Below are 9,857 nucleotides of genomic sequence, written 5' to 3'. Positions count from 1 at the left end.
ATAATAATAATAATAAAGAAACTGCTTTGTGATGTGTGAATTCATTTCACAGTGTTACACCACTCTTTCATGGAGGAGTTTGCTAGCACTGATTTCGTGAAATGTCAGAAGTGATAACTTGGATTTCGTTGAATCCCATGCTGAATAACGAAATATCCTCAGACAAAAACTGCAGAGAAGCCTTCTCAGAAACTGCTTTGTTGTGGCTGAATTCAGATCACAGAGTTACATCATTGTTTTCATTGAGAAGCTTGCTAAGAGTGTTTTCGCAGAATCTGCAATGAGACACACGGGGACGCTTTGAGACCACAAATATCCTCAACTCAAACAAGAAAAAAGCTTTCTGAGAAACTGCTTTGTGATGTGTGAATTCAACTCACTGAGTTACACCTGTATTTCGTGGAGCCATTTGCTAGCCCTGTTTTTCTGGAATCTGAGAACTGATATTTCAGATCGCTTTGAAGACTATAGGGCCAAAGGAAATATCCTCAGATAAAAACCAGAATGAAGCTTTCTGAGAAACTGCTTTGTGATGTGTTAATTCATCTCACATAGTTACACATGTATTTCGTGGAGTCATTTGCTAGCACTGTTTTTGTGGAATCTGAGAAGTGATATTTTGGATCGTTATGAAGACCCCTCGGACAAAGGAAATATCCTCAAATGAAAACCAGAAAGAAGCTTTCTGAGAAACTGCTTTATGATGCGTGAATTCATCTCACAAAGTTTCACCACCCTTTCATGGAGGAGTTTGCTAGCACTATTTTTGAGGAATCTCAGAAGTGATATTCTGGATATCATTGAATCCCATGGTGAAAAATGAAACATCCTCAGATAAAAGCTGCAGAGAAGCCTTATCAGAAACTGCCTTGTGGTGTGTGAATTCATCTCACAGAGTGACACTATTGTTTTCATTGAGAAGTTTGCTAACACTGTTTTCACGGAATCTGCAATGAAATAGATGGGAGTGCATTGAGAACTGAAATATCCTCAGATAAAAATGAGAAAGAAGCTTTCTGAGAAACTTATTTGTGATCTCTGAATTCATCTCACAGAGTTACACCTTTGTCTTCATGAAGCCATTTGCTAACACTGTTCTCGTGGACTCTGCAAAGTGATATTTGGGAGTGCATTGAGGGCTATGGTGAAAAAGGAAATATCCTCAGATAAAAACTGGAAAGAAACGTTCTGAGAAACTACATTGTGATGTGTGAATGCAACTCACAGAGTTACACTTTTCATTGATCAGTCTGCTAACACTGTTACTTGAAATCTGCAATGGCATAATTCTTAATGCAATGAAGCTTACGGTGACAAAGGAAATATCTTCAGATAAAAACTAGAAAGAAGCTTTCTGAGAAACTGCCTTGTAATGTGTGAATTCATCTCACAGAGTTACACTTTCGTTTCATGGAGCAGTCTTTTACCACTGTCTTTGGGGAATCTGAGGAGGGATACTTTGGATTCTCATTGAGAATGATAAAGGAAATATCCTCAACTCAAAACGTGAAAGAAGCTTTCTGAGAAACTTCTTTGTGATATGTGAATTCATCTCACAGTGTTACAACTTAGTCTTCATGAAGCCGTTTGCTAACACTGTTTTCGTGGAATCTGCAAAGTGATATTTGGGAGCGCATTGAAGCCTATGGTAAAAAAGGAAGTGTTTTCAGATAATAACTAGAAAGAAACTTTCTGAGAAATTGCTTTCTGATGTGTTAATTCATCTCACAGAGTTACACTTCCTTTTAATAGGGCAGTCTATCACCACTGTCTTTGGGGAATCTCAGAAGGGATACGTTAGATCGCATTGAAGCCTACACTGACAAAGGAAATATCCTCAAATAAAGACGAGAAAGAAACTCTCTGAGAAACTTCTTTGTGATGCGTGACTTCATCACACCGAGATTCACCTTTCCCTTCTTGTAGCAGTTTGCTAACACTGTTTTCATGGAATCTGCAAAGTGATATTTGGGAGCGCTTTGAGGCCTATGGTGAAAAAGGAAATATCCAAAGAAAAAACTGGAAAGAAGCGTTCTGAGAAACTGCATTGTGATGTGTGAATGCAACTCACAGAGTTAGACTTTTCTCTTCGTTGATCAGTTTGCTAACACAGTTTTCTTGAAATTTGCAATGGGATACTTGTTAGCGCAGCGAAACTTATGGTGACAGAGGAAATATCCTCAGATTAAAACGAGAAAGAAGCTTTCTGAGAAATTGCTTTCTGAAATGTGAATTCATCTCACAGAGTTAAACCACTACTTCGTGGAGCTGTTTGCTAGCCCTTTTTTTGTGGATTCTGAAAACTGATATTTCAGATGGGTTTGAAGAGTAGAAGGACAAAGGAAGTATCCTCCGAGAAAAACCGGAATGAAGCTTTCTGAGAAACTGCTTTGTGATGTGTGAATTCATTTCACAGTGTTACACCACTCTTTCATGAAGGAGTTTGCTAGCACTGATTTCGTGGAATGTCAGAAGTGATATCTTGGATCTCGTTGAATCCCATGGTGAATAATGAAATATCCTCAGACAAAAACTGCAGAGAAGCCTTCTCAGAAACTGCTTTATTGAGACTGAATTCAGCTCACAGGGTTACATCCTTGTTTTCACTGAGAAGCTTGCTAAGAGTGTTTTCGCAGAATCTGCAATGAGACACACGGGGACGCTTTGAGACCACAAATATCCTCACCTCAAATAGGAAAGATTTCTGAGAAACTGCTTTGTGACGTGTGCATTCAATTCACTGAGTTACACCTATATTTTGTGAAGCCATTTGCTACCCCTGTTTTTGTGGAATCTGAGAACTGATATTTCAGATCGCTTTGAAGACTATAGGGCCAAAGGAAATATCCTCAGATAAAAACTAGAATAAAGCTGTCTGAGAAAATGCTTTGCAATGTGTGACTTCATCTCACAGAGTTACACATGTATTTCATGGAGTCATTTGCTAGCACTGTTTGTGTGGAAACTGAGAAGTGATATTTTGGATCACTATGAAGACCCCTCAGACAAAGGAAATATCCTCAGATCAAAACCAGAAAGAAGGTTTCTGAGAAATTGCTTTGTTATGTGTGAATTCATCTCACAGAGTTACACCACTCTTTCCATAAAGCAGTTTGGTAGCACTGTTTTGGGGGAAACTGAGAACGGACATTTTGGATTGCATTGAAACCTATGGTGACAAAGGAAATATCCTCAGATAACAACTAGAACGAAGCTTTCTGAGAAAGCTCTTTGTGGTGTGTGAATTCATCTCACAGAGTTACACATTTCTTTTCATGAAACTGTTTGCTAATACTGTTTTCATAGAATCTGCAAAGGGATATTTAGGAGCGTATTGAGGCCTACAGTGACTGAGGAAATATCCTCAGATTGAAACCCAAATGATGCTTTCAGAGAAACCCCTTTGTAATGTGTTACTTCATCTCACAGAGTTACATGATTCTTTTCATTGCGCAGATTCGTAGCTCTGTTTTTGGGGAACCTAAGAAAGCATAATTTGGAACACATTGAAGCCTACGGTGACAAAGGAAATACCTCAGAGAAAAACAAAAAGAAGCTTTCTGAGAAACTGCTTTGTTAGGTGTGAATTCATCTTACAGTGTTACATCATTCTATTAACTGAGAAGATTACTGACACACTTTTCATGGAATCTGCAATGGGATATTCATGATCCCATTAAGGCCTATGGGGAAAAGTAAATATTCTCAGATAAAAATTAGAAAGAAGTGTTTTGAGGAACCATTTTGTGATGTGTGAATTCATATTACAGAGTTACATGACTGTTTTCATGGATCAATTTGGTAGCCCAGTTTTTGGGAAATCTGAGAAGGGATATTTTGGATAGCATTGAAGCCTATAGTGACAAAGGGAAAATCCTCAGATAAAACCTAGAAAGAAGCTTTCTGAGAAAGTTCTTTGTGATGTGTGTATTCATCTGACAGAGTTACACATTGCTTTTCATGGAGCAGTTTGCTAACACCATTTTCGTGTAATCTGCAATAGGATATTTGGGTGCACATTGAAGCCTATGGTGACAAGGGAAGTATCCACAGATAAAAACCAAGAAGAAGTTTTCTGAGAAACTGCTTTGTGATGTGTGAATTCATCTCCCATAGTTACACCTTTCATTTCATGGAGTAGTTTGCTCACACTGTTTTCGTAAAATCTGCAAAGGTATATTTGCAAGCACCTTGAGCCCTATTCAGGTGAAAAAGGAAATATCCTCAGATAAAAACTAGATAGTAGCTGTCGGAATAACTGCTTTGTGAAGCGTGAATTCATCTCACAGAGTTAAACTAGTCTTTTCATGGAGCAGTTTCTTGTTTGGGGTATCTGAGAAGGGATACTTTGGATCACTTTGAAGACTATGGTGACAAAGGACTAGAAAGAAGCTTTCTGAGAAACTGCTTTGTGATGTGTGAATTCATCTCACAGAGTTACATGATTCTTTTCGTGGATCAGTTTGGTACCACCATTTTTGGGGAATCTGAGAAGGGAAATTTTAGATCGCTTTGAAGTCTCCGGTGACAAAGGAAATAGCCTCAGATAAAAACTAGAAGGAAGCTTTCCGAGAAATTGCTTTGTGATGTGTGCCTTCGTCTCACAGAATTAAATGTTTCTGTTATGGGAGCAATTTGGCATCAATGTTTTAGTGGAATCTGGGAAAGGATATTTGGGAGCGCATTGAAGACTATGGTGGCAAAGGCTATATCCTCAGATGAAAACCAAAAGAAAGCTTCCTGAGAAACAGCTTTGTGATGCGTGAATTCATCTCACCCAGTGAAACAATTCTTTTCAATGAGCAGTTTCGTAGCACTGTGTTTGGGGAAACTGAGAAAGGATGTTTTGATTACATTGAAGCCTCTGGTGACAAAGGAACTATCCTCTGGTGAAAACTAGAAAGGAGCTTTCTGAGAAACTGCTTTGTGATGTGTGAATGCATCTCAAAGAGTTACACCATTTTTTTCATTGAGCAGTTTGCTAACAATGTTTTCGTGGAATCTGCAATAGGTTATTTGGGTTATGCAATTCTTTCCATGAAACAGATTGGTAGCACGGTCTTTGGAGATTCTAAGAAGGCATATTTTGGATGGCATTGAAGCCTATGGAGAAAAAGGAAATATCCTCAGACAAAAACCAAAAAGAAGCTTTCTGTGAAACTGCTTTGTGATGTGTGAATTCATCTCACAGAGTTACACTTTTCTTTTCATGGAGCAGTTGGTAACATTGTTTTTGTTGAATGTACAAAGGGATATTTGGGAGCACCTTCAGGCTTGTGGTGAAAAAGGTAATATTCCCAGATAAAAGTTAAAAAGAATCTATCTTTCTGGGAAACTGCTTTGTGTTGTAGGAATTCACCTCAGAGTTAAACGATTATTTTCATGGAGAAGTTTTATCTGAGAAAGGATATTTTGCATTGCATTGAAGACTACAGTGACAAAGGAAATATCCTCAGATAAAAACGAGAAAGAAGATTTTGAAGAAACTGCTTAGTGCTGTGTGAAGTTATCTCACAGAGTCATATGATTCTTTTCATGGAGCAGTTTACTAGCACTGTTTTTGTGGAATCTGCAGAGGTATATTCCTGAGCACATTGAAGCCTATGGTGAAAAAGGAAATATCCTCAGACAAAAACCAAATGAAGCTTTCTGTGAAACAGCTTTGTGACATGTGAATTCATCTCACAGAGATAAACGAATCTTTTCGTGGAGCAATTTGGTAGCACTGTTTTTGCGGAATCTGAGAAGGCATATTTTGGATCGCATTGAAGCCTATAGTCACAAAGGAAATATCCTGAGACAAAAACTGGAAAGAATCTTTCTGAGAAACTACCTTGTGATGTGTGAATTCATCTCACAGATTTACATCTTTCTTTTTCATGTAGCAGTTTGCTAACACGGTTTCCATGGAATCAGCAGTAGGATATTTGGGAGTGCATTGAAGCCTACGGTGACCAAGGAAATATCCTCAGATAAAAACAAGAAAGAAACTTTCTGAGAAACTGCTTTGTGATATGTGAGTACATCTCAAACAGTTACACCATTGTTTACATTGAGTAGCTTCCTAACACTGTTTTCGTGGAATCTACAAAGGGATGTTTGGGAGCAACCTGAGACCTATGGTGACAGAGGAAAAATCCTCAGATAAAAACTGTAAAGAAGCTTTCTGAGAAAGTGCTTTGTGATCTCTGAATTCATCTCACAGAGTTACATCTTTCTTTCCATGGAGCAGTTTGCTAATCCCATTTTCATGGAATCTTCAAAGAGACATTTTCCAGTATCCTGAGGCCTATAGTGACAAAGGAAATATCCTCAAATAAAATCAAGAAAGCAGCTTTCTGAGAAACTATTTTGGATGTGTGAATTCATCTGACCGAGTTACACTGTTCTTTTCATTGAGCATTTAATAACACTGTTTTCATGGACTCTGCAATAGGATATTTGGGAGCAAATAGAAGCCTATAATGACAAAGGATATACCCTGAGAAAAATATCAAAAACAAGCTTTCTGTGAAACTGCTTTTTGATGTGTGTATTCATCTCACAGAATTACACTGTTTTTTCATTGAGAAGTTTGCTAACACTCTCTTTGTGAAATCTGTAATAGGATATTTTGGATCGCATTGAAGCCTATGGTGACAAGGGAAATACCCTGAGAGAAAAACCAAAAAGAAGCTTTCTGAGAAACAGCTTTGTGATGTGTGAATTCACATCACAGAGTTACACCACTCTTTCCATGGAGCAGTTCAGTAGCACTGTTTTTGGGGAATCTGAGAAGGGATATTTTGAACTGCATTAGGAATATGGTTACAAAGGAAATGTCCTCAGATAAAAACTAGAAAGAAACTTTCTGAGAAACTGCTTTGTGATGTGTGTATTCATTTCACAGAGTAGCACCTTTCTTTCATGGAGCAGTTTGCTAAAACTGTTTTTCATGGATTCTGCAAAGGGATATTTGGAGCAAGTTGAGGCCTATTGTGAAAAAGGAAATATCCTCAGATAAAAACTAGAAAGAAGGTTTCCGAGAAACTTCTTTGTGATATGTGAATTCATCTCACAGAGTTACACTGTTCTTTTCATTGAGCTGTTGGCTAACACTGTTTTCTTGGAATGTACAATATGATATTTGAGAACTCATTGAAGCTTATGGTGACAAGGAAAATATCCTCATATAAAAACTGGAAAGATGCTTTCTGAGAAACCACGTAGTGATGTGTTAATTGATCTCACAGAGTTACTTGGTTATTTTCATGGATCAGTTTGGTAGCACTGTTTTTTGGGAATCTGAGAAGGTTCATTTTGGATTGCAATGAAGCCTATGGTGACAAAAGAAATATCCTCAGATAAAAACTAGAAAGAAGCTTCCTGAGAAACTGCTTTGTGATGTGTGTATTCATTTCACAGAATAACACCTTTCTTTTCATGGAGCAGTTTGCTAACACTGTTTTCGTGGAATCTGCAAAGGGATATTTGGGAGCACATTGAGGTCTATAGTGAAAAAGGAAATATCCTCAGATAAAAACTAGAACAAAGATGTCTGGGATACTGCTTTGTTTTGTGTGAATTCACCTCACAGATTTACACTATTCTTTTCATTGGCAGTATGGCCATTTTCACAAAAATAAGTCTTCCTATCCATGAGCATGGAATGTTCTTCCCTTTGTGTCCTTTTTATTTCATTGAGCAGTTGTTTGTAGTTCTCCTTGAAGTGGTCCTTCACATCCCTTGTAAGTTGGATTCCTAGGTATTTTATTTTATTTTATTTTAAGCAATTGTGAATGGTAATTTACTCATGATTTAGCTCTCTGCTTGTCTGTTATTGGTGTATATGAATGCTTGTGAATTTTGCACATTGATTTTGTATCCTGAGACTTGCTGAAGTTGCTTATCAGCTTAAGGAGATTTTGGGCTGAGAATATGAGGCTTTCTAAATATACAATCATGTCATCTGCAAGCAGGGACAATTTGAATTCCTCTTTTCCTAATTGAATACACTTTATTTCTTTCTCTTGCCTGATTGCCCTGGCCAGAACTTCCAACACTATATTGAGTAGGAGTGGTGAGAGAGGGCATCCCTTTCTTGTACTTGTTTTCAATGGGAATGCTTCCAGTTTTTGCCCATTCAGTATGATATTGGCTGTGGGTTTGTCACAAATAGCTCTTAATATTTTGAGATACGTCCCATCAATACTTAGTTTATTGAGAGTTTTTAGCATCAAGGACTGCTGAATTTTGTTGAAGGCCTCTTCTGCATCTATTGAGATAATTGTGTGGTTTTTGTCTTTGGTTTCATCTTATATAATAGATTACGTTTGTTGTTTTGTGTATGTTGAACTAACCTTTCACCCCAGGGATGAAGCCAAATTGGTTGTGGTAGATTAGCTTTTTGATGTGCTGCTGGATTCGGTTTGCCAGCATTTTATTGAGGATTTTTGCATTGATGCTCATCAGGTGTATTGTTTTAAAATTCTCGTTTTTGGTTGTGTCTCTTCCAGGCTTTTGGTATCAGCATGATGCTGGCCTCATAAAATGAGTTAGTGTGGATTCTCTCTTTTTCTATCAATTGGAATAATTTCAGAAGGCATTGTATCAGCTCCTCTTTTTACCTCTGGTAGAATTCGGCTGTGACTCCATCTAGTCCTCAACTTTTTTTGCTTGGTAGGCTATTAATTATTTCCTCAATTTCAGAGCCCTTTATTGGTCTATTCAGAGATTCAACTTCTTCCTGGTTTAAACTTCAGAGGGTGTATGTGTCCAGGAATTTATCCATTTCTTCCAGATTTTCTAGTTCATTTGCATAGATGTGTTTATAGTATTCTCTGATGGTAGTTTGTATTTCCATGGGGTCGGTGGTGATATCCCTTTTATCATTTTTTATTGCATCTATTTGATTCTTTTCTCTTTTCTTCTTTGTTAGTTTTGCTAGTGGTCTATTTTATTGATCTTTCCAAAGTACCAGCTCCTGGCTTCATTATTTTTTTGAAGGGATTTTGTATCTCTATCTCCTTCAGTTCTGCTCTGATCTTAGTTATTTCTTGCTTTCTGTTACCTTTTGAATGTATTTGCTCTTCCTTCTCTAGGTTTTTAAATTGTGATGTTAGGGTGTTAATTTTAGATCTTTCCTGCTTTCTCTTGTCGGCATTTAGTGCTATAAATTTGCCTCTACACACTGCATTAAATGTGTCCCACAGATTCTGATATGTTGTGACTCAGTTCTTATTGGTTTCAAAGAACATCTTTATTTCTGCATTCTTTTCATTATTTACCCAGTAGAGGGTACCCATTCAGAGCAGGTTGCTCAGTTTCCATGTAGTTATGTGGTTTTGAGTGAGTGTCTTAATCCTGAGATCTAATTTGACTGCACTGTGGTCTGAGAGATAGTTGGTTGTGATTTCTGTTCTTTTATATTTGCTGAGGAGAGCTTTACTTGCAACTATGTGGTCAATTTTGGAATAAGTACTATGTGGAGATAAAGAGAATATATATTCTGTTGATTTGGGGTGGAGAGTTCTGTAGATGTCTGTTAGGTCTGCTTGGTTTAGAGTTGAGTTCAAGCACTGTATATCCTTGTTAGCCTTCTCTCTCATTGAGCTGTCTAATATTGAGAGTGGGGTGTTAAAGTCTCCCATTATTATTGTGTGGGAGTCTAAGTCTCTTTGTCAGTCTCTAAGGACTTGCCTTATGAATCTGGGTGCTCCTGTATTGGGTGCATATATATTTAGGATAGTTAGCTCTTCTTGTTGAATTGATCCCTTTACCATTAGGTAACGGCCTTCTTTGTCTCTTTTGATCTTTGTTGGTTTAAAGTCTGTTTTATCAGAGACTAGGATTGCAACCTCTGCTTTTTTTTGTTTTTC

This window comes from Macaca mulatta, chromosome 11 (assembly GCF_049350105.2).
Source record: "Macaca mulatta isolate MMU2019108-1 chromosome 11, T2T-MMU8v2.0, whole genome shotgun sequence".
In the NCBI taxonomy this organism is placed as follows: Eukaryota; Metazoa; Chordata; class Mammalia; order Primates; family Cercopithecidae; genus Macaca; species Macaca mulatta.
This window is presented reverse-complemented; position numbering follows the sequence as displayed.